Consider the following 24593-nt stretch of genomic DNA (forward strand, 5'->3'; position numbering starts at 1 on the left):
CCCCCCCCCCCCCCCCCCCGAGGTCCTGTGGAGGCACAGCAGCCAGCAATAACCCTGTGGTATGAAGTCAATCCTTGTTGCCTGGGCCACCGTACATGCAGAAACCAACTGCACAGGGTCAGTTCTGACTCAGAAATGGCCTCCACTAGGTTTCCTGGGCTATGAATCTCCACAGGAAGAGACTGTCCCATCTTTCTTCTGAGGAGCTGATGATGGGTTAGAAGTTTCAAACTTCGAGTTAGCAGCCCAATACTAAGCACAGATCCATACCCTCTCTAGTTTTCATAATATAAAATTGGGTATTGTTATTATGAATAAAGGACTAAGGCTCTAAGTAAAGGCAGTCGCTGGGAAGCAGATAAGGTAAAACTTGGGCCAGTTTGTGAATCCCTGCTGACCCATGCCACCCGCTGACTCAGGGATGGCAGCGTGGCACACATCTGAAAAGTCTGAGTCTGTGGTCCTCACCATCAGTGAGGTGGCACTGAAGTCACTACAATCTGAAAAGGGCTCTAACCCAAAGCATTTTTGGCAAAGACCTTTGGCAAGTCTTCAGAGAAGGCATGAGTGACACTTACTGGGAAAGATGGCTTCCAAGTTACAAGACACATGTAAATATCACCCACATGGCATTCAATGGGTCTAATGTAACTCCTCTGTCACCTCATTAGGTCAGATGTGTGATGGGGGAACATGTATGAAGATGTGTGAACACTGGACTGCCAACAGGACAAACCAGCCTGTTCATTTCACAGACTGTGACATACTATCAAGACAGGACAATCCCTAATGAAGGTCATCATGATTGATAGAGTAAAGGGCCAGCAAAAATAAGGAAGACCCCAATGAGATGGAAAAAGTAGCTGCAATAGCTGGTTTACGCACAGCTGAGGGCACGAGCATGGCGTAAGCTTAGGTAGGTTTTGTTCTGCGGCACAGAGGTCGCTGAGTGGGCACCTGACAACTGTGACAACAAGCAGTAGTAATCCTTGGTAGAGAGCCACAGGTTAGAGGCCTGTGCTTACCCAGAGCACTCTGGACATATGGGTCTACTTACTGGGAGCCAGCCACTGGGAGCACCACAGGGCACCTTACCCAGAGCACTCTGGACATATGGGTCTACTTACTGGGAGCCAGCCACTGGGAGCACCACAGGGCACAGTCCCCTATGACACACCTGGGCCAGTGTCGACCCAATGACCTGCAGTCACTTGCGAGGCACACTTGGGCCAGTTTCAAACCGATGGCCGGCGGTCACTGCCCTGCACTTGAAAGGTGCACCTGGGCCCGTGTCGACCTGATGGCCGGTGGTCACTGCTCTGCACCTGTGAGACGCACCTGTGTCAATGCTGACTCAATGGCCTGTGGCCACTGCTCAGCACTAGCACCCAGCATCTGCTCAGTGGAGGCATTTGTGGTCTCTTAAATGCCAAGAGCAAAGGCACACTCCCATTGCACGCTTGCCACAGGGTGAATTCTGAGAACCAGTTTGAAGATGAAGGATCAGAGGAGAGGAAGGGGGATCATGGCAGTTGCAGGGCAGTTTAAAGAGATGGAACCTTGAGCTTGCCCACAAAAGCCAGTCTAACATCTGGTGCAAATGTATTAAAAAAGGTGCAAAAGTTCTGCAAAGGCAATTAAGAGACACTTGAGTGTGTCAAGAGACTTTGAGGATGGCACAGGACAGGACAGGGTTCTCTGCTGTTCACAGGGTCATTAGGTGTTTTACTTGACTTGGTGGCATTTAACAACAACACTTAATGGGTGACAAGTTGCCACCTTACCATGTTTCTGGGTTAGGAAGAAGACCCAGAACAGCTCATTGGCCCTGTATGTGAGGAAGGACCTAGCCAACCACACTTACAGTGGCAGCTCCTGCTCACTGTGAGGTCCTCTGCCAGGCAGTCCGTGCCTGTCGCAAGGACAGAAAGGTCACAAGCTGAAGCAAAGCCATCCTGCATTCTCATGTTTTAAACTTTTAAAGAGTTTTAGCTTTTTGTTTCTAGATTTTCATCTTAGCACTCTGGGGGAGCTTAGGGAAGCTGGAGTCAGCCCTCCTGCCTCTAAGAGAAGTGTCTCACCAGCCTCATCCAGCAACTCCGCTATAGGTTGGGGCCAGAATTTCCATCCCTCCCAGTTCAGGCAAACCATGTGCTGAGATGAGGCTGTGCGTCCAGGGAGAACCTGTGCATTGCCTGGCAATTACTTCCCTGTGGCTGGGGCCTGGTCAAAAACAAGCAGGGCCCTGATGATTTCTGCTGAATACAAGGGAGAGCAATCCTCTGGGAAACAGCCAGAAGGAAGAAAATCCAGAAAGGGACATTCTCACTTCATGAAACAACCATGACAACAGACTCCCCCCATACCTCCTTGAGGCGCTTTACTGTTCCCTCTCCTCTCACACTAGTTTTAGAGCAGGGCTTTCTCACAAGGAGATAAAGGCACTTGGAAAATATTCTTTTTTTCTTTTCAATATTTTTAATGAACATTTACAGAGATTTTGGATTCACATCCATTCATTGCTGCACTTCTCTCCCGGAAAATATTTCAAAAACAATGTATTCAAATTTTGTAAATAAACGAGTATAAAAATACATTTAAAATTATTAAAAAAATAGTCTAGGACATTTTTATAGAGGAAGACATTCAGATGGCCAACAGACGCATGAAGAAATGCTCAAAATCATTGACAAGAAGAGAAATGCAAATGAAAACCACAAAGAGATACCATCTCACCCCAGTGGCACATAGGACAGCAAGCAATAAATGCTGGAGAGGATATGGTGAGGTAGTAATTCTCATACACTGGGGTTGTAAAATGGTGCAACCACTCTGGAAAGCAGTTTGGTGTTTTCTCAAAAAGCTGAACATAGAGATTCCATAGGATCCAGCTATTCCACTGCTAAGAATAGACCACCAAGGACATTAGGACTGAGACACAAAAAGAGATTTGCATACCAATGTTCACAGCAGCATTAATCACAATTGCAAGAATATGGAAACAGCCCAACTGTCCAACCACAATTGGATGGATTGAGAAATTTTGGTACATTCACATGGTGAAATACTACTATACAGCATTTTAGAGCAACGATTTTGAAAATTATTTCATAACTTGGGAGAGACTGGAGGGCATATGCTGAGTGAAGGAACTCAGTTTCATAAAGATAAATACTGCATAGGACCTTTATTGTAAAAACAAAAGGATAACTAGTAAAACATTATGGGGATCCAAGGGAGGCGAGGGGGAATTAGAAGGGAAAGGTTGGGTGGGCGGGGAATCAAAGGGTCACACAATTTGTTGGGTAGAGAGAAAGGAAATGGGAAAGATCCAGTGGAGATCTGGAAAGACAAGGTAATAATGGTCATGGTTTAATGGTGAATGATTTTATAACACATAATGAATGAGAATGGCTGTATGAAATACAATGTGAATTAAGGATAGTGTAAAACACAATGTATACAAACTTTGTATGCAAACCAATGTAAAATTCAAAAATAAATAAGTAAGTAAACAAAATTACGTTTAAAAGATAAGACAAAGGGAAAACAAAACACAAATGAGAACATTCATCATTTTTGGCTATGGAAAGGAACTACTCCTCACCTGCGTTCCCAGATGTGTTAAAATCAGAGGTGAGGAGAGAAGTGGGTCTCACATCTCACCTCCTTCTAAGCATAGCCTTTCAATAATCAAAGAAATTCATCACTAACTATAATGTGTAGTACTCAAACTATCCAGTCAATCAATCAATAGCACTGTCTGTGGAACTGGAACTGACTTAGAGGGGTTTTCAGAGGCTATAAATCCCAAGGAAGGAAATTCTGCACATTTCTCCTGCGGAACTGATAGTGGATGTGAACCTCAAGGGGGAACTACCTCAGGTTGACAGCACCACTCCTCAGGAATCACCAGTATATTTTACTTGCTTAAAAGAATTTAAAACAAAACAAAAACCAGAAAAGAGAACTCAAACTGATGTACTAAAATATGCTACCTGGCATTTTTCTCCTTTTAGTTAATTGGACATTATATGTACCTCTTATTCTATTTTTATGATATTTATACTTGAAGAGTAACTTATCTAAAAAGAGCTAACAGTATTATCCCTGTAAGCCTTCAGTGAAAAGAGAAAAAAAAAATCTTTTCTGTGATGTCAATACTAGGTTTCAGGGAGCTCTGGTGGCTTAGTGGTAAGGAATTGTGTTGCCAACCATAAGGTATTTGGTTTCTACTAGCTTCTCCACAGGAAAAAGTTGGACAGTTCCCTCCTGTGTGATCCACAGCCTCTAAAAATATGTTGGAGGGTCAGCCATAGGTTGGTTCTGACTCAATGGTACACAACAACTTACGATTTACTAAGCACTTGCTATAGCTTTCGAGACACCACTGACAATTTGAAAGGATTATTGGAGTAGTCCCAAATATGTTGGAAAAGAGCTGGCTCATGATAGCTAAGGAAAGGAACAACAACAGCAACAATGGTAATTTCCTTTAGGGAGTTTCATTAGCAGTGGGGAGAGGACATGCATGGGGAGCCACTCCATGTAAGTGTGTGGTGTCCTGCATGACTTTTGCCATTTTCTGGGGCAGACATAATGTTGGAAGCATCCAATCTACCAAGTCAGGTTGACAATGTAAAGCCAGAGCTATGTACCTCTGAGAGATGGAAGGTCAGAGAAAATGAGGAAGAGAAGACTCTCAATGAAATAGAGCACACAGTGCCTGCAACAATGGTCTTGAGGGCACAGGATATTGTAAGGATGGCACAGATCAGGTAAGTTTAGATCTGCTGTACATAGGATTGTGCTGAGGCAGAATCAACCACATGGCTCACATGTGTGCTAAGCACACTGTTCCACACTGAGGGTCTCATGTCATTCTCAAAGCCCCGATGAAGAAGGGCTTCAGAGCTCATTTACAGGTCTCATAAAATAGGTCTCAAAGATGTTGTGCAAACATTTTAAGATTTTGGGCAATCACTTCCCACCCAATTTACAGCATTAGAAGCTTGATGGAGAGGTCATCTGGAAGTTGGTTCCCACTCGAAGAGAGAGACACAGAGAGATACTATAAAGAGAACTTGTGGAGTTCAACCCACATCTATCAAACGCCAAAGTCCATCACTCCCATTCTTTTAACATGTTGACAGGGTAAAACTGTCCAAACCTCTCACACTCCTTTTCTGTTGAAACCATGTTGTAAGCAGGCTGATTTACAATGAAGAGATGGCTTCTTGATGTTATTGTATCAACTTGGAGACAAGTTTTTGAAGAATGCTATCCAGCATCTATATTAGCAACCAATACATAGTGCTTTCTCTTCCATGGCCAGAAAATATGAACGACAGCAATCAAAAGCATAACAGCATAACATAACATCATCGTAACAGCCAGAAGATGTTTCATGAACAAGCCAGATCATGCCACTCCTCCAAAATCATTTAGACTAAAAGTTGACCTAGACTCACACCAGCCCTCTTTATGTAAAACAGAACAGAATATAACATATATAGAATATAAAAGTCTGTACCATTCTTATAATCTCTGTTGCTTTTGAGCCCTTCATGGCAGTCACTGTGTAAATTCATCTCGTTAAAAGGTCTTCCTATTTTTCACTGACCTTTTACTTTACTCAGAAGCATGCATTTCTGCAAGGATTTGTCCCTTTTGCTATTAGGCTTAAAGTGTTTGTAAGATGAAATCTTGACCTGGTTGCACTTCTTCCAAGATAGATTTGTTTGTTCCTTGGGAAGTCCATAGAATAAACAATATTTTTAGCCAACACCACAATTTAAACTTTTTTACATAAATTTAAAGGCATCAATTAGCCTTCTGTCTTCCTTATCTATTGCCCAACTTTCAGACACATTTGAAGTAACTGAAAATATCACAGGTCAGGCACACTTTCAGGCTCAAAGTGACATCCAGGTTTGTCCAATGCAGTGCATTGTTAAGATTCTTTGAGTGTTGCTTATATGGATGTTGACTGTGGAACCAAGTAAAAGGAAATCCTTCACAACTTTAAAAAAAACCCGAAAACAAAAACTGTCCAACCCTCTAAAGGAGCCAGCAATCTAATTTGGGGAAGCAATTCACCTGAATGTTTTCTAATTACCACAATTAAAATTTATCTAAAGCCTATCTCCTCTCTCTCAGGCACCCATTCCTAAGACACTTAGCCAAAACAAAAACACCAGTGTCCTAAACTCACTGCTTGTTGTTAAGTGTTGGCACATAGTTATCCTATGAACCGATCTCTGCCATGCTTAAGCCCACCGTGGTAGCCACTGCATCAGTCAACATATCTCATTGAAGGTCTTCCTCTCATTTGCTCACCCTCCACCTTTCCCAGCATGATGGCTCTCTCCAAGGACTGGCTCACTGCTGCTGTGGCAAATGTCAACTTGTAACTGTGACCCTGAGGGACAGAGCAGAGCCCCCCCCCCACACACACACGGGGTTTCCATCTTACTAGGAGCACACTGCCACATCGTTCTCACAGAGTAGCTGGTCATTCTAACTGCCATCCTTCCAATTAGCAGTCAGATATTCAACCACTGTGTCACCTGTCATCTCCTCAGACACTGCTGAGAGGTAAATGTACCCTTGTCTCCTGCACTGCGTCTTTTCCTCCCTACCCACTGAAACAGTTCATTGTGTGGGGTAGAAACCTGGGTTTCAGTGGTACATGTGTTGCTCAAAAGGAGCTCTGGTGGCCTAGTGGGTAAGAAGAGGTTTTGCTGCCAACCCCAAAGCAAGTGATTCAGAATTCACCGGTTACTTTTTGGGGAAAAGATGGCTGATCTTGTCCTGTGCAACTTACAGCTTCTGAAAATTAACTGGATGGGGTTGGGGGAGGGTCAGCTAGGTGCTGGTTCCTATATGATGGCACATAACAACATTTTTTAAACTGAAAAAAAAAAAAAAGCAAACCACCAAACGCTTGTCAGAGGTTTTCCATTTCTACCCTTGTTGTTAGGTGTCATCAAATTGACTGTGACTCATAGTGACCCTACCCTATGAACAACAGGTCCCTGTCCTGCTCCAATCCAATGGTATAGCCATGTGCTAATCAGTCTCACTGAAGGGCTTCCTCTCTTTTGCTGGCCTTCACCAGCATGATGTCCCTCTCCAAGGACTGGATCCTCTTGACAACATATCCAAATTAAGCAAGACAAAAAAATGCATTATCCTTGCCTCGAAGGAGCATACTGGTTGCACTTCCTGCATAAGACAGCTTGTTCTTCTGCCAGTTCATGAGAATATTCAGGGCTCTTCTTCAACACCACAACGAAAGGCATAGGTTTTTCGTCAGTCTTCCTTATTTACTGTCCAACTTTCTACCCTTGTAATAAGACTTAGGTACTGATTTCACAGCATGTACTGCTTAGTTCCCACAATCTCTTGGGCTCAGGAGCCATCTCCCACTGCCCAGGACTTGTGTACCTATAGGAGGGCAAGGGCCAGTTTTCTAAACACAGGTTTCCTGACAATGCCAAACTCACACTCCCACCTGTTGCAGGTGGACACTCTCTAGCTCGCCTGCTTTCCACATGACCCGCTGAGTACCACCCAGTGAAATTCATTCACTATGTTGACACAGGGCACACCTCTAGGGGAGGTTCTTGCAACGACAGCATTCCTAAGGGAAAGTGGTAGAAATCCTGGAGCAGAAAGAAAAGACTCACCTTCAAAAACATCTCTGTGCAAGAGTACAAAGTAGCTCAACAACACTGGCTGAGTGACAGAAGCCTACGCAGGGGACAAGTCCACTCTCCCCAGGACATTCTGGACATGCCACAAGGAGAGGCAAAGGGAAGATCAGCGAGGTTGTGCCCAGGTGGGGGTGGAGGGGCGGTAACCTCAAATAAAGGTATTGTGGCACAGCAGAGGTTATGAAAATGCCCTAAATCCTGACTGAGAAAGGGGTTTTCTAGGAGTACACCTGTCATACTCATAGACTTGTTCACGGAATGCAGTGAATTTTACCATATGTAAATTATACCTCTGTTTCTAAAAGGATTATAAAAATAACTTCAACTTACTGTCATCAAGTCATAAATTACTCATAGCTGATCCTCTACTGGATTTCCAAGGCTGTAAATTGTATTGAAGGATATTGACTCCAGTGGAGTCACTGGTATTGTTGTGTGCCAACTCAGAACTGACTCATAGTTGACCCTCCATTGGATTTTTTAGAGGCAGCTAATTGCACAAGAGGAGATTACCCATACTTCTCCCACAGAGGAGCTAGTGGATTTGAACTGTGTGCCTTCAGGATTGCAGTGCAGTTTTTTACCACTAGGACACCATAACAAATAGTGGATTCACATCCTCTGAGAGGCTGGGCTGCTGTATTAGCAGCACAAAGTTTTACACACTCCACCACCAGAGCTCCCTAAAGGATCATAAAAACATGTCAGAAATGAGACCTGCATGAAGAGAACCTCACCCTGCTGGCATTCTCTCTGTGCCCTTCTTCAGCCTCAGTGACATCAGGGAAATCTGCTCTTTGAGTACCTCTCACAATCTCCCTGTGTCCTATAGCAGCAAGTCATTTGACTTTCCTATCAGCATTATCCCTCTGGTTGTCTTCCTTGTTTTTTACACTTGTTGGCATGGCCTGAGGGCTATTCAGCAGCAGAGATGGGGAGGAACACTGCAGGACTTACTGGGTCTGAAGGGCACACTCGAAGCCAAGCCAGAGTGCAACTCATGCAGCTCATATCAGCACACACCTCACCTGTCCCAGAGCTCAAGGCCTGGCTTCATAGGATTCCTACTTGTGAACCCTCCGGGTGGCCCCCAAACTCAGAAATGAGAGTGCAGCAAAGCATCTATGCAACAGCACACAGAACTCAGGCCAGTTATGCTGGGTATTAAACCAGTACATAATTTTAAATTTAAATTGAAAGTAAAGCATGGATTTATATTTTTAATTTATCCACAAATTATGTAAGTCATTGTTTGATGACTCAAATTTCTGTAGATGTCAGCATTCCTCGCATTGGTTAAACAATCCTAATTAATCTCTTACCAGCTGGACAAGTGTCCTGAAGGTACTTTCTTTTTCTTCTCTCTTTTTCTTTTTTAACGGATTTAGTATGCAAATGTGCTGATAGAAATGACAGTAAAAGCAGCAACAATAAATGAGCTGAAGAGCTACGACTGATGTCAAGCAGCTCCTGCACGTTCCTTCACCTGAGGCACCCATCAAACCTTTATGGCATGTGGGAGACGACATGCTGGGGCTGATGAGGCTGTCACATGCTGTTACATTCTTCCCAGGGTGACCTCGTGCACACCAGGAGTCTAACCATCACACAGCATTGGACCACTTCAGAATGCAAGGCTGCTGCCCCACATGCAGAATGAACACAAGACACTCAGGGAATCCACACACAGACATCCTGATATTCTGTTCTGGAGTAGACAATGCCTCTGCATTAGCCTGGAACTGCTCACATATTATTTTCAGATAGTTTCCACTGGCCACTGAAACAATGGTTACTAAGGCAGAGTGTCAGAAGGACAGGAAAATCCACCATAGAGGCAGGAAGGCTGGAGATGAGCTGGGATTCTAGCCCACAGAGCTCTTCCCTGTTGCCTAAGGGTGGGAGGAAGGGTGGGTGCATCCCACCAGTTACTGGGCGGAGAACCCACCCACTTATAGTGGCATGGGAAGGTGGCGAGTGGTTCCGGGCCTAAAAGCCCCAGCCGAAGCACAGTGAAGGTGTCCACCTGACTCCCATACCCAGGTGCTCTCCTTTTCAAAGACTGTAGCTGCTGTCCTCTCAACATACACAGAAATCCCTTTTCCTTACATGTGTGGTCTGTCACGACAATAAGGACTACTTATATTTTACTACACCAGATTCTACCTTGTTGCAGATTACAGATTCCGTACCTTCTTAGAGAATTGCTTTTCATTCCAGAAATAATCAAGTTAAATTATGACTGTACTTACTTTTAATTTACAAAACTAGAGACTGATATATTACAAGGTTGGAGAATATACACCTTTTCCTGCAACTTTCAAATTTATAGGTATTTCATTTTAAATGAAAACAAAAGATGATAAAAACCTGCTAAGGACCCATGAGTTTTGGGGCCTCCACACACATAATTGCTGCAGAATGCACCCTCTTTATTTTTTCTTTATTCAGGTAACGGTGCAGAAATAGTTTAATTTTAATACAACTTTCTTGGTTTATTATTTTCACCTATGAGGGTGAACACCATGCTGAGCCCCCAGATAAGAGAAACAGCCCTTTAGCAAGCAAAGCCAGAAGGCCTGAGGCAAGAAAGAGGCAGGCAGCAGGAGTTGAGTCTGGGGAAAAATCACAATAGGACTTGGTGGGTAGCTTGATCACCTCCCTGCCACATGCCAGGTTAGGCAGTGGGGCAAAGCTGAACTCCGTGCTCATCCCCTGCCTCCCTAAAAAATGAAGCAGTCTGTGAATGTTTAGAGAAAAAAAGAGTTTTTGTTATTAGGTGCTGTTGAGTTGAGTACAACTCATAGTGACCCTATGAACAACGTATCTGAACATTTTTTCTATCCTCTTCCATCCTCACAATATCTGATAAACTTGAGCCCACTGCTGCAGTCACTGTGTCAATCACATGGTTAAGGGTCTTTCTCTCCTTCATAATCCCTCTACCTTTCTAAGCACGATGTGCTCCTCCAAGGAATAGCCTCTATTAGCAACATGCCCAAAGTATGTTAGATGAAGCTTCACCATCCTTGTCCCCTTCCCCAAGACATTTCTGTTTGTTCTTTTGGCAGTTCATGGGATCTTCAGTACTATTCTCCAATACCACAACTCAAAGACATCAACTCATCCCTGTCATCTTTATTTTATTATCCAGCTCTCAGCAGCATAGCCAGTGATTGAAAAAACCATGGCCAGCATCAGGTGTATTAATGTCCTCAAACTGACATCACTATTCCTCAGTAGTTTGGAGAGGTCCCTCCCTGAACTACAGACTTTTCCTGTGCAATATATCTCCTGATCTTCTGACTGCTCATACCAAGCGACTTGATTGTGGATCCACATAAAACAGAGTAGGAAAGAAATTTCTAAAAAAGCAGGAAAGAGACTTTCAAAAATGCCCTATCCTGCCCTTTCCAGAAGACAGAAAACCTTCCATCTGGGAGACATGCAGTCTTGTGAGTCGCAGGCTGTTTGCCAAGTGCTACTGGAGGTCAGAGACAGAGCTCCCAGGACACTGCAGTAAGAGTACAAGAGCTCAACGCGCACTTATGGTGTAGATTCCACATCCATCTGACACCTACCAAAGCCCGACACGGAGCCAGGGGCAGCCAACATGCCTACCCCACAGTTCAGCCTCTCCCAGGCACCGTTAGCGAATTCAGACTCTGACAGGGTTTTGTCACACTGAAAAAAATTATCTTTGCCATTTTCAGAGTTTATAGATATCCTTTCAGACACTTGAAACTTGTGAAAACACATTCAGCCTTAGCCAGCTAGGTAAACAGGAGGTGCTGTCAGCATAATCAGAAGTGATTGGAGCCAGCCAGCCTCAAAGGTGACCAAAGGACTCCAGCCACAACCAAGGCTTTTCCACCCATCCTGGATCCTCTCAAAGAAGTCACCAGAAAACAAACACCTTTTTTTCCTAAAGGCAAAGCCAGACAAACAACATTCCTTCTGCCCAGGCTACAACACCAAGTTCCTCTCTTCCTCACATCTAATACTTGCCCTGCCTGGCCACCCCCAGGGTTAGTCTGGTTTGTGAGGCTCAGAGAGGCACTCTGGGACAGGTCTACCTGGCCTCATGGCCACCCACACACACATGAAAGTGCACTAGACTCACATACTCTACTTACCTGCCTCACACAGCCACACAGCTTACCTCCTCTGTGTCAGACCTAGTTTTCCTTGAAGTCAGCCTTCAGCAGCAGCAGAAAAGCAATTCTGAGGGAGTGTGCCTCCACTCACTGGGTGCCCACACGCCTTCCTCAGTGACTGCCTGAGGTAAATGATCTTGTTGGGTAAGTATGGGACTTTGATTCAGCCAGTAAGGCCTGCACAGTGTAAACACAAGGGTGGAGTCTAGTGCAATCAGGTTTAGTGAAATTTGAACTCTGAGGCCAAGGAGGCGGAGAAAATATTCCTCCAGAGAATTCCAAGACTCCTGCTTCGGCCAAGAAGCTCTTCCAGCACCTCCATCTGAGCTGGTTCTGGAACGTCAGACCTAATCTGTTTGAGTTTACAAACCACAATTTCAGCCTCCATGTGCTTCCTCTGAGATACCCAGCTGGAGAATATCTTGCCTACAACCTCCCTCTTTCAACAGCTGTTTCTGTCCTCCATGCTCCATGAGGTCATGAGGAAGTCCCCAGTGTGCACCTCTGGCATATTTTGCATGGTTTTCTTCCACACCCACATCCCCATGCTCTGCTCAGCAATTCCTTTTGGTATTAGGTCTTGTAACATTCACTGAGGTGGGTCTCAAGCAAATGGCTTACTCATTTCGCTTTGGCTGCCTGTCAGCCACAGTGCACTCATATTTTCATCCTTTAAGTGGCTAGAACATTCCAGAGCAAGCAATCAAAGCACATCTTGATACTTTGAACTGCATGGGAAGATCAGCCCTATGAACATCCCACCTCGCTCAGCCACCCGAGACAGAGAGGGACGCATGTAATCAGTAAGTTACTTGGGGGGCCACAGACATACACGACTTAGCAAGGGACAGAATTCAGCTCAGACTCAAGATAAGTGTCCTTTATATGATGCTTCCTCATGCACCTGGTGAGAGAGTTCAGTGAAATCTGGGAAAGATACTGATTGGCCTATTTACCCTACTTTCCTATCAAGGGCACCAGCCTCACAGTTCTTTCTCACTTTGCAAAGTAACATCCTTGCAATATCAAAGGCAGAAACCCACTGAAAACATTTTTTATTTAGTGAAGACCTATCAAAAGGAAAGTTATTAAAAATATAGATTTGAATGTTCTAGTGAGCTTTCTAGTGGTCTAGTGGTAAGAAACTGCAATTCCAAAGGCACAAGGTTCGAATCTGCTAGCTGCTCTGCAGGAGCAGAATGGGCAAACTCCTCCTGTGTGATTTACTGCCTCTGAAAACCTGCTGGAGGCTCAGCTATGAGTTGGTTCTGACTCACAGCACACAACAACAGTTTGAAGACAGAGAGGAAATCTGTGTCCCTGGAGTGTTTGAGATCTCGCCACACTGTAGTCAACTTCATGTGGAAAAGTGGTCTGGGCTCTCAGCCTTGCACAGAAACTGGGATTGGGACCTTCATACTGTAACGCTACCAATCATGCAAGAAAAACCAGCCATTACATTGCCAACACTGAAGGAGAAAATATAACCACCTTTATATCAACCAGAAGTCTTTCTTCTGTAGAGAGAAACTTCAGAATGGGTTATGAGTTCAAAGGAGATGTTCTTGGACTGCTACTCAATAATCTCCAAGCTGAGGGTGGCTTTTCTTTATGCTAATGGTTACTTTATAAGTGAGCTGCTATATGCCTTCATGTACACATGTCTCTGGGCACCACAGACTGTGGTTTGTGTTACTGGTGACCACTGAGTGGCTGGAATTCTCTCCTAGTCCCTGCTGGTAGTTTTTATTACATTGGCACGCAGTCAGACTGTCAGCATTAACTCTTCAGGAAAAAAGTAGCCTTTGGAGGTTCTGCCAACATTTGGCCAAAAGTGAGCTTTGTAGCTCAGGAGATGCTGACAAGCTCCAAACCCCCCAATCCTGAGGAGTTGCAGTATCCTAGTTTGACTTTATGTCTAATAACTAATTTCCTGGGTGGTCTCCAGAGTTCCTCTGAAAGCAGTTGACAAAGCGAGACAGGAGTCCTGTGACATGGTTGGAGTGACTCCTCATTGGAACTCTCAAACAAAATAATTTTCAGAAGGGGAAGCCCTTCTAGGGATGGTGCAGAATGTGGAAAGTTTAAAAAGCAGAAAATGAGAGTTTTATGCCCTACAGTCAAAACTTGTACATGAATGCTAATAGCAGCATAATTCAGAATACCCAAAAAATAAAAACAATCCACATGTGTATCTTCAGAGAGCTGCATCAACACAGTGGACTCCTTAAAAACATACACAGACAACAATGCAGCCACAGAGAAGTGATGTTCTGGCATGCTGCAGGTGGGCGAAGCCTGACACAGCTGAGTAAGAGACAGGCAATATAGAAAGACCAGATGCTGTCAGACTACAGTGACATGAAATGTCCAGAAAAGTCACACCTAGAGGCACAGAAGCTAGGTTAGAGCAGGGGTTTCCAAACTCTAGAGGACAGAAGTGATTTTAGGGTGGAGGGGCTAGTTGTTAGTCACAAAAATTTGACTAAAAAGGACTAAATTATATACCTCAAAAGAGTAGGAGCAGTATATTTTATGTCACAAGAATTTATTGCAATTAAAAGACTACAAATAAGAACATCTGAAAGACTGGGACTATATGATAAAAATGGTGATTATTTAACACAGGCATTCAGTATCTTTCTTTATCACATGCACGCGTGTGCACACACACACTCTCACAATGACATGCAACAGAGCGCAGCCTTAGAGCACAGTGCACAGAGGAGGAAGACCTCCTTACCTGGTCCACAGGACCCTCGGAATCAGCATAAGGGCATGAGGAAGGGAGGGTCAGAAGCTGTGGAGAGTTCCCCCTCACAAGCAGGGCTGCACAGGGGAAGAAACGAAAAGGAATTCCCCAGTCTGGGAGGCTGAAGGTGCTGCTGCTGAAGAGGTTCTCACTCTGACAGCAAAGTAAAGTGGATGATGGGGCAATTGCAGAACTGCTGCTACAAGGAAGAACACTCAATTAAGACCTACAGTCATCCTTCAGGATAAAGACAGGCTTTAGGATCATTATTTTTAACAAATCTCAGTCACTCTGGCACCATCCTTCTCTCTGACTCTATGCTGTTCCTTCCAGTAACTTTTCCCCCACAGCACTGAGCAATGTCCGCTCCCATGTATCGCCACTCCACACACCCAGCCTGCTGTCCTCATAGGAGCCCTGTGCAAGAGTGCAGGGAGGGCCAGCCTCCATCTGCTTGGCTCCCAGACTTCACACAGCCAAGATAGCCACCCGCACAAGCTGCTCCTGGACCAGGCCACATATACTGTCATTCTTGGGATTACTGTGCCTCTGGCCCCACCACTGACCAGTCCTGTGGTTGCTGTCTCCCTCTGGACTTGCAGTAAGTCCTAGACTTTCAGGGAACACTGGTCCTACATAGAGAACATCCAATGGACACCATCCACAGCATTTCCTGGAGCCATTGGCACTAAGGGTCTACCCTCACCAGTAGCCCTTGGACTTCATAAAGTTCCCGCTTACTTAGTCTTAAAGAACTTTCCCTGATGGCATGATTTGACTTGTCATCAAACTCTGATTATCTTAAATTGTAGAAAGTCACTCCTGAAATATGACATTCAAATCCTCACCTTCTGGGACAGCCTCTCCAGTTCTGGTTTCTCTCTTCAGGGCACAGTCTGAGATCATTCAAACATCTGTAATGCCAGGGCAATGTTCACACTGCCAGATGTGATCCTAGGTCCACTGGGTTTCCTTTCCTGACCTGTTGGACCACTCAGCATGGCCTTGACCACCCCACATATTTTCCAGAAAACCCCCAATCCCAATGTGAAACCTCCAGAGTTGGAGCAAGTAGCCTGCGGTCCTACAGAGGGACAGTCCACAGCCCCAACTGGGCATCCCAGGCTGTCCCCTGCAGCAGCCTTCTGATACATTCCAAGCCCCACTGACCCTCACCACTGCCCCTCCCAGCAGGAGGGCTGCTGCTGTCCCACAGATAAACTAGGTGCCATCATCAGGGATTTGTTTCCCTGTTTCTAGCACCATCCTCAGTGTACGCTCAGCCCTGCAGCGTCTCCTAGAATGCACACACACTGGCTCGTCACTCCCTATGTCTGCCAGACTCTGTGTTAACCACCTGAGAATCAGAATTGTGAACCTCAGTCTAGGAGATTATGTATAGAATATAAGCATGCATGTATGTGTATTGATTCAATAGGCCTTGAACACTACAGCATTTTGTCAATACTGGAACTGATTACAAATACCAGAGAGAAGAAACTTGACTGGAAGAGCACATAACTGGTGTAGCTATGAGAAGATCTGGCAACTGCAGTGGCACAAGGAAAGCATGGGATTTCAGACCCATGCTCATGCACAGACAGATGGCTCTGTGAGGAGGGCACAAGAAAGCCAAAGCTATAATTCTACTGCTTCTGCCTGGGAAACTGAGAGGCCTAGGGTCTGTCATGCTTCAGGGGACAAGCTCCACCTATGGACACATGAACAGCCAACTGTCTGACAACACTGCAGAGTGTTGTCCCAGGGAGCAGCTCCTTCACAGTAAGACCCACAATGGGAAAGTTGACGGGGTAAACTCATGTCCACTTGGACAGGACTGCATGAATCCTGTGACAAAGTCTCTGAATTACAAGGGCAATCTCAATTTACAGACTTCTCCTTGGAGAGGGACATCATGCATGGAAAGGTGGAGGGACAGTAAAGGAGAGAAAGACCCTCAACCAGGTGGACTGATGTAGTGACTGCAGCAATGGGCCTGAGGGTGTCAGAGATTGTAAAGATGGCACAGGACAGGACAGGGCTCAGATCTATTCTTCACAGGGTCACTATGAGACGTACTTGACTCAGAGAGGAAGGAGCTCAGCTGGCTTAGTGGTATGGAATTTCACTTTGCACACAAAGGCACATGGTCCAAATCCACCAGGTGCTCCATGGGAGAAAGATGGTCAATAATCTTCTGTGTGATTTACTGCCTCTGAAAACCTTCTGGGGGGTCAGTCAGAGGTAAGTTCCAACTGGATAGTACACAACAACACCTGTAAGAGGCTGATAACTGCTGGCATGGCACAGGGCAGGCATGACTCCAGCCAGCTCCTCACCCCTCTCATTACTCTCTGCTTTTCCCAAGATGTCTTCTCATTAATCCTTGATGTCCCATTTACCAGGGATCTCCGGTGGTCTAGTCTTGTAGAGAAGTGTCCTTGTAATCAAGAGTCTGGCAGTTTGGATCTACCACTGGTTTCATAGGAGAAAGACAGGAAAGCTCCTCTTTTTATTATTATTATTATTATTGCTAAATTTTATTCATTTTAATGAACATTTACAGAGATTTTGGGTTTTCATTCATTCATTGTTGCACTGAGGAAAGCTCCTCATATATGAGTTATAGCCTCCGATATCTAATGAAGGGTCAACTATGAGCCAGTTCCAAATTCATTGCAATAAGAGTTAAGTGTCATCACCAGGGGCTCAAGATTTTTAAACTCCCTGCATCAATAGATTAAAAATTCAATTGATACTCTGCCATGGGAGCTCAGGGTCTGGGATCACTTATTACACCATCTCTACACCATTCCTGTCCTTCTCTTTAAAGGGTCCAGAGCCTTTAAAATGAAAAAGTCAAAAGTTCTTAGCACACAGAAGACATGGTTTCCAGACAGGATGAGCCCACCACACTTCCTAATGGAAGCTACTGAGTAGACCTAGTTCCTTAAAAAGCAACAGAAAGACTTGCCACTTGGTCACATGGTCATCCCTGAAAAAAGATTCTTGGGGTTGGGTACTGGCAGCTGTAAGTAAGCAAGTCAAAGGACTGTGTAGCTCTGAAACCATTACAAGGCAGTTCATGAAATAGGGTCAGTGTCATTGTCTGACACTATGCAGACTGCATTCTGATAGCAACATTGTTTAAAATTACTGGTTTATAAGTAATGCTTAGTAAAACATACTTTTCTGGGGAAGCTCTAAGGAAATGTTCATGTCAGTGTCAAGCCATTCATCAGGTAGTTGTTCTGCCCTGTCACTGTGTCTTGAAGCATGACAGACCAGGTAGTCCAAGTCTGGGTACTCAGGCAGCACTTCCCCTGAATGATGAGGGGCCACGGTCTCCATCAGGCTGAGAGGTGATGCCAGCCTAGAGCTTACCAGAGAAAGAGCCAGGACTCGAAGCTTCAAGTGTCAAATTCAACGACAGCCTCCTGCCTAAGCTGTCAAAAATTGCTTTAATTTTCAAACTCTTAAAACAGTAACAGTTTCAAGGGGGGAAATGGCCAAATACAATTTCAAAATGGCAATGCCAGAAGCATCACAAACTTGTGAAACCTTTTACCACAGCCTGTTAGAGCCCAGACACCGGGCACTCACAGTGCTCCTCAGCCCTCCCAGGGCCACACCTCCTGTGAACATGAAAAAAAGCGCCAGGGCCATCCAGGCTGAAGGGCCAGTGAGACAGCACTACCTGCATCATCCTCACTGGGAACTAGGGGAAACATCGTAGTTGTTTGGGAAGCTGAGTTTGAATGAACTCCTGAACACTTCTACAGGTAAGCTAGGAGAACCTGAACTGGTAGTGCAATGGCCCAAGGTCGGTAGATCTTTGGAAAAGCAAGAATTTTAACAGCAGCCGAAATCCTAGGTAAGGAATGACAGAGGACAGACAAGCCCACCACAGGCAATACTTGGTTGCTAATCAAAGGATTAAAAGTTCCAGTTCACTCATGAGTGCTTCAGAAAAAAGATTTGGTGACTTTGCAGGGGCAAAAAAATCACCCAACAGCCCTCTGGAAATCAGAAGGATCTCCATGGAGTCCATGGCATGGCCATGAGTCAGCACACCCTTAGTAACAGCATAGCCATTGTCTGATGGAAAGAAAGCAGTTGCACTGAGGGCACCACGGAGCAGTCACACAAGAGGCTGACAGGCAGCATAGCTCCAGCGTGGGACAGAAAGGCCACCACAAAGTTTACAGGGCAATGTTCCCACATCAAGAGCTCTGGTCTCACTGTGATTCTGTCAGCGACCTACTCTGCAGCAAAACATTACATCCACAAGTGGACCCAAGTCCAGGTAATTTCTGCTAATCTTCAATGACCTGCACTTTAGACAAGGCTCTTGACTAAGCTCAAGGACATGGAGGAAATAACTGTGATGCTCAGGGAACACTGCTTCACAGCAATCATCTCAGCAACCTAACACTCCTCTGATTTCCACCTTACAGAAGGAGACGGTGGACACAAGGCTCAGTGACTCATCCAAGTCCATACACAAGGATGGAGGGGGCAATCCCCAGGGGCCATGAACGGAATACCTGCTCTCACACACCTCATGGGAGGGTCTGACATGGCTCCTAATAGAAGAGCACAGAACCCCAGGAATTACCCAAAACAGCAAGCACTACATTAGCAGGCACACACTCATACATGCTCTTCCAGCCCAGTCCCTGTTAACCCTCTGCTGCTCCCCTACTTGCCTCTGTCACTTACCCAGGGAAGCCCTGGTGCCCTGAGTGGAAGAACCTTGAGACACAACTGTGCCAGCTCAATGCGTATCCCAGAGAGCCAGATGGACACAGAACTCGGACTCAGAAGGACATAAAGAAGAAAGAAATAGAGTTTCCTTTCAGAAGAAGGCATGACACAGGCAGAAAAGGTGCTGACCAGCCTCACACCTTGATCATGTCCTCTTTTCCCTAGTCTTTAGCATTGATATGGTGCAGCTGCAGAACCCCAGGTAAAGAACTGGGAAGTGGACACACAGATGGCCCAATGTTCACCAGAGAGCTCACGTTGGGGACTCTGAACCGAGTTGACACCCAGACACATAGCAGAACCCAGGAGCCTGGCCAGCGCTGTTGTGGGCAACACACAGGATGTGGTATGAGGAGTCTCTGAGAAGATGGTTCATGGCTGTTCTACTGTTGAACTATCCCAAGGCCCCAAGAAGCTGATGAAGTGTTCAATGCCCTTATTTCGGCTCAAATAGAAGCAAGGAGAACCACCCTTACTCAGGATAAACAGGCAGATTCTGGCTTTGGGGCAGAAGCTTATACTAAATTGAAGAGAGGGAGACTTAGGCAGTTCTCTCTCCTGTTGGTCTTGAATCAGAGTGGGCTCACTGAGCCTCATGTGTGACCAGAAGATGCCAGTGCAGGTGGGGAAGAGACTGGGACACCTCACCAGCAGGTCTGACTTCTCTTGAGGACTGTTACTATCACCTTTAACATGGGCTCTTGTCAACAAGGGAGCACATATCATATAAAGCTTTCAGGGTACCTACCCACAATATTCTCCCCTTCCCTCTATTCCTCCTCAGTGGTGACAACTCCTGAACCCATGACTACCATGGGCCTGACCTAACCAGGAGATCCATGAGGAACGTATGCATACCTCACACCACGGCAACTGGACACCGCTCAACCCTGGCCATTTTCAGTATCCAGCTTCCTTCTCAGTAGAGAAAACAGAATAAAGCACTCAGATAAGAGGTGATGGTAATTCAAATAAGTACTCCAAGAGAAGGCAAATGGTCATTCTGTGACAGCAAGGATTTCTAGAGACAGACACATTTACATTGAGGTTTCCTCATCTACTTCCAGTAGGGACTCAACATGAGGTGTGATGGAAAGAGAGCTATCTAATCCATCACCTTCCAGCTGGAAGAAAGAATTTCATCATTTGCCAAACTTTTTTTTTAAAGCTATAAACAGATTCAAGAACTAAGGCTGGATGTAGCCACTGCCCTGGCAGAACATGTCCAGAATTCCTGATCTTGCACCACTAGGGCCTGTCTGAAACTGGAACAGGAATCATCTGCATCTTCTCCAAGAGCCCAGGCCACAGAGTGCCCACTCATGGAAGAGCCAGAGGACCAGCTGTGGATAAGAGATCTCACTAGTCCCAAAGAAGACTCCACAGAACGGGGAAGGTGAGGAACTTCTGAGGAGCTGAAAGAAGGGGGGGAAAGTATTCAGGAAGGATAATTATGCCATCAGAGAATGACTGCTCTGCTGGTGGTGGCCTCTTAGGAAAATGACAATTGTGAGGATTCTGCAGAGCTTTAGTTGCTGCTGAGGCATCATCATTTCCCAGGGTGAAAGCTTAGAAACAGCAGCTTAGCCACGAGAAATAAAAATGGAAATACTGCTAGTGGAGTGCAGTGGAATCAATGAAAAGAGGAAGATAAACTTATCTAAAAATATGCAGAGAGATGTGGTAAGTGAAATCTAGGTTAAACATCATACAAGAATAATTCCATTGTTAAACATTGACCTGGGATTTAAAAACCATTCCGGAGTGCCCTAAATAATAAGCATTTTATCTCTAGATGCTCTTTGTTGACATAGCCCACACATTATTCTGTTAACCCAAAGGCAGAATCTCTGGTGGCTCTCAGTAGCTCCACAGGAGAAAGAGGCACAGTTTCCTCCCATGCACTTTATAACCACTGAAAACATACTGGACAGCTGAGTCCTTTCTGACTCAACAACAGTAAGAATGACTCATCCCTAGATGGTAGGGGAATAGGACTGTTTACATTTTATTTTTGCTCATCTCTCATTTTCTACAATACTAATTGGGTTTATAGCAAAAAAATAAAGTATAAAACTCACTCCATCAAACTAGGAGCCCACAGCTCTCTCCCAATTGTTTTGTCAGCAGAATGGAGTTCTCTACTCTTTGCTTTCATTTGTAACTCTGAAACTAGAATTCTGCAAGGATTCTTCAAGGTGAGTGAGGGGACACTAGGCTGCCTTGACTAGGTTTTGGGGGATCACTAGGAAGCTGTGTAAGGGAACTTATTCTGATGCTTCCCCACCCCCTTATAGGTGCTCACTGGTGCAGGATGGAGTACTATGGGTAAGTCAGGCCAGGAAGGTGGAGCAGAGAGAGGCACAGAGAAGAGCCCTGGGCACTCTCATGGAGGATTCCTTGAGAAGGCATTGGAAATAATGCACTGAGCTGATCAGAGTCTGTGACCGTTTTGGCTCAGCGATTGCCTCTCCATCCCTGGGCATTGTCTCCTGATGCTCTTCTGAGAAGCTTAACCTTGGAGAGGCTGTTTTTAAGGCTCCGTTCTACCCTGTCGACAGGCATGCATATGGACCAAGCAGGACAATTCAGCCTCCTTTACAGCAAGCCACAACAACAAGATGATTCGGTTTTTACTCTGTAAGCTATTTCATGGCCTTCCTATTCTCTCCAATAATGTTGTCATTAATTACCTTTAGGTCAACTCAGATTCAGATTGACCCAGGTTGAAAGTAAGAAATGCCAGAAGAATATCTATTTGTGATTTATTGACTATGAAAAGGCATTTGACTGTGGATCCTAACAAATTGTGACTGACATTGAGAAGAATGGGAGTCCCAGAGTACTTGATTGTGCTCGTGTACAACCTATACCTAGACAAGGAGACTGTTGTGTGAACAGAGCAGGGAACACGGCATGGTTTAAAAGTGAGAAGGGCTGTATTATCTCTTCATATCTATTCAATCGAATGCTGAACAAATTATCCAAGAAGCTTGACTCTATGAAGAGGAATGTGGCATCAGGGTTGGTGGAAGACTCACCAATAACCTGCGTTATGCAGATGACACAACCTTGCCTGCTGAAAGTGGGGAGGACTTAAAATACCTGTTGCAGAAGATTAAGGAATGTAGCCTTTGGTATGGATTGGATATCAATACCAAGAAAACAAAGATTTTCATCACTGGACCAAGAGGCATTATCATGAGGGATGGAGAGGAGATGGAAACTCTCAAGAGCTTCACCTTGCTTGGATTCACAATTAATACCCATGATACCAGCAGTCAGAACATAAGGAGATGCACTGCACTAAGAAAATCTTCAGTTAAGGACCTCTCCAAATTATTGAGGGGCCTCTCCAAATTATTGAGGAGTAATGAAGGTGTGTCTTATTCAGGCCAAAATCTTTATGATCACTTGTTATGCATCTGAGAGCTGGACAATGAAAAAGGATAACAAAAAAGAATTGACGTCTTTGAGCTGTAGTGTTGGAGAAGAGCATTGAACATACATCCTATGGATGGCCATGAGAACAAACAGATATGTCTTGGAGAGGGTGCAGCTGGAGTGCTCTTTGGAGGTAAGAATGATAAGGTTTCACCTCACATACCTTGAGCATGTTGCTAGGAGGGGCTATTCCTTGGAGAGGGACACAGTCCTGGGAAGGGTGAAGAATCGGTGAAGAAGAACCTCAACCAGGTGGTTGTTGTGTCAACCACATAGTGACTGACACAATGTGCTCTAATGTATAAGGCAGTATGAGGATGGCACAGGATAGAACAGGGTTCATATCTTCTGTTCACAAGGTCACTATGAGTTGTACTCAACTCGACGGCACCTAACAACAACAAGCACGTACAAGAGAATGAAATTTTGGAAGATGAACCTGCTATGATAGAACTACCACTCAAAATATACAGTGGCCACCATAATGGACTAAAAATTTGACCATAGCAGTGATGGTGAAGATGGCATGGGACCAGGAAATGTTTTATGCCTTCTATCTGCTCCCCAAATCCTTCCCAAGTTGTTCTTTTCACAATGGGTTACTCACTTCTGAATGGGCCACCACCTTCACTTTTCTCCAGTGAAAAAACCTAAAGATGCTCTCTAAATACAGATTAACTTACTAGTAAATGGTTGAATATTTCGTAGACCTTGTTCTAGATCATTTCTACAGGGACTATCACATTCCTTAAGATGGTAATGTACATTAGCAATCCTTAAGGCAGACAGCATGCCATTTTACCAGGTAAGTTCAGCTTCAATTCTGATAAAATGCTGGTATCTTGAAGGACCAGTGTCCTGAGTAATGAATGAAGAAAAAGAGCACTCTGCTACTTCACAGCCTGCTGAAGACTACCTTCTTCCACAACACTTTGCCATGGGCCTCTAAACTTTCTCTTCCAAGTATTAATATCTTTAATATTGAAAAATCTATATTGTGACCATTGGCCTAGGTTTATTCTGAGTTTCAGTGCTGCCTTTGTTGAAATGCTCCATAAGCCCACAATGGAATATGCATCTCCCAGCACACACAAAGCAGCACATGGGCATTTAAGGGAGTATATCCCTGAAGACTCTACCTCGTGGACCACACAGGTTACCTTCCTGGAGCCAATGGGAGCTCAGCAACACAAAGATGGATAGTGCGGCTGTTATGTTCTCAGCACCTGCATTCAGCATTATCATATTAGAATATAACTTAATATAACAAAATGTGTTCAATTTTCTCTCTCAAATCAAGTCAGAGAAGTCAATGACTAAAATACATGACAACACTATGTGACTACGAGCCAGGAAGAAGTCATCATTTCTTGGCTTTGAATCAATGCCAGTTGTTTAAGTCACTCTGGCACCCATCTGTCTTCACTCCTTTTCCTCCTTCATGCTGCCTCTTGACACTCAAACTGTACCCTCTCCACTTGTAAACTAGAAGAACTGGAACTAGTTATTAAAACTGAGACATCAGAGTCCTGAGCAAACAGTAGTGAAGGAACTACCTTTTACCTGTTGTTGTTAGGTGTTGTTAGGTGAAACTCACAGACATCCTATGAATAACAGACCTATTCTGTCCCACCCTTAACATCTGTGATATACTTGAGCTCATTGCTACAGCCACTGTGTCAAACCATCTTGTTTGGGTCTTCCCTTCCCTGGCCTCTAACTTTTTAAGCATGATGTCCTTTTCCAAGGATTGGG

The 24593-nt window shown here is 44.8% G+C and overlaps 1 protein-coding gene across 1 annotated transcript in view; it reads right to left on the reverse strand.

Annotated features, from left to right (window-relative positions):
• TNS3 (tensin 3) overlaps nucleotides 1-24593 on the reverse strand; it is a 312604-nt gene that overhangs the window by 220623 nt on the left and 67388 nt on the right. The window lies entirely within an intron of this gene.

Source organism: Elephantulus edwardii, unplaced genomic scaffold (genome assembly GCF_000299155.1).
Source record: "Elephantulus edwardii isolate Elephantulus edwardi_28Jun2011 unplaced genomic scaffold, EleEdw1.0 scaffold00339, whole genome shotgun sequence".
In the NCBI taxonomy this organism is placed as follows: Eukaryota; Metazoa; Chordata; class Mammalia; order Macroscelidea; family Macroscelididae; genus Elephantulus; species Elephantulus edwardii.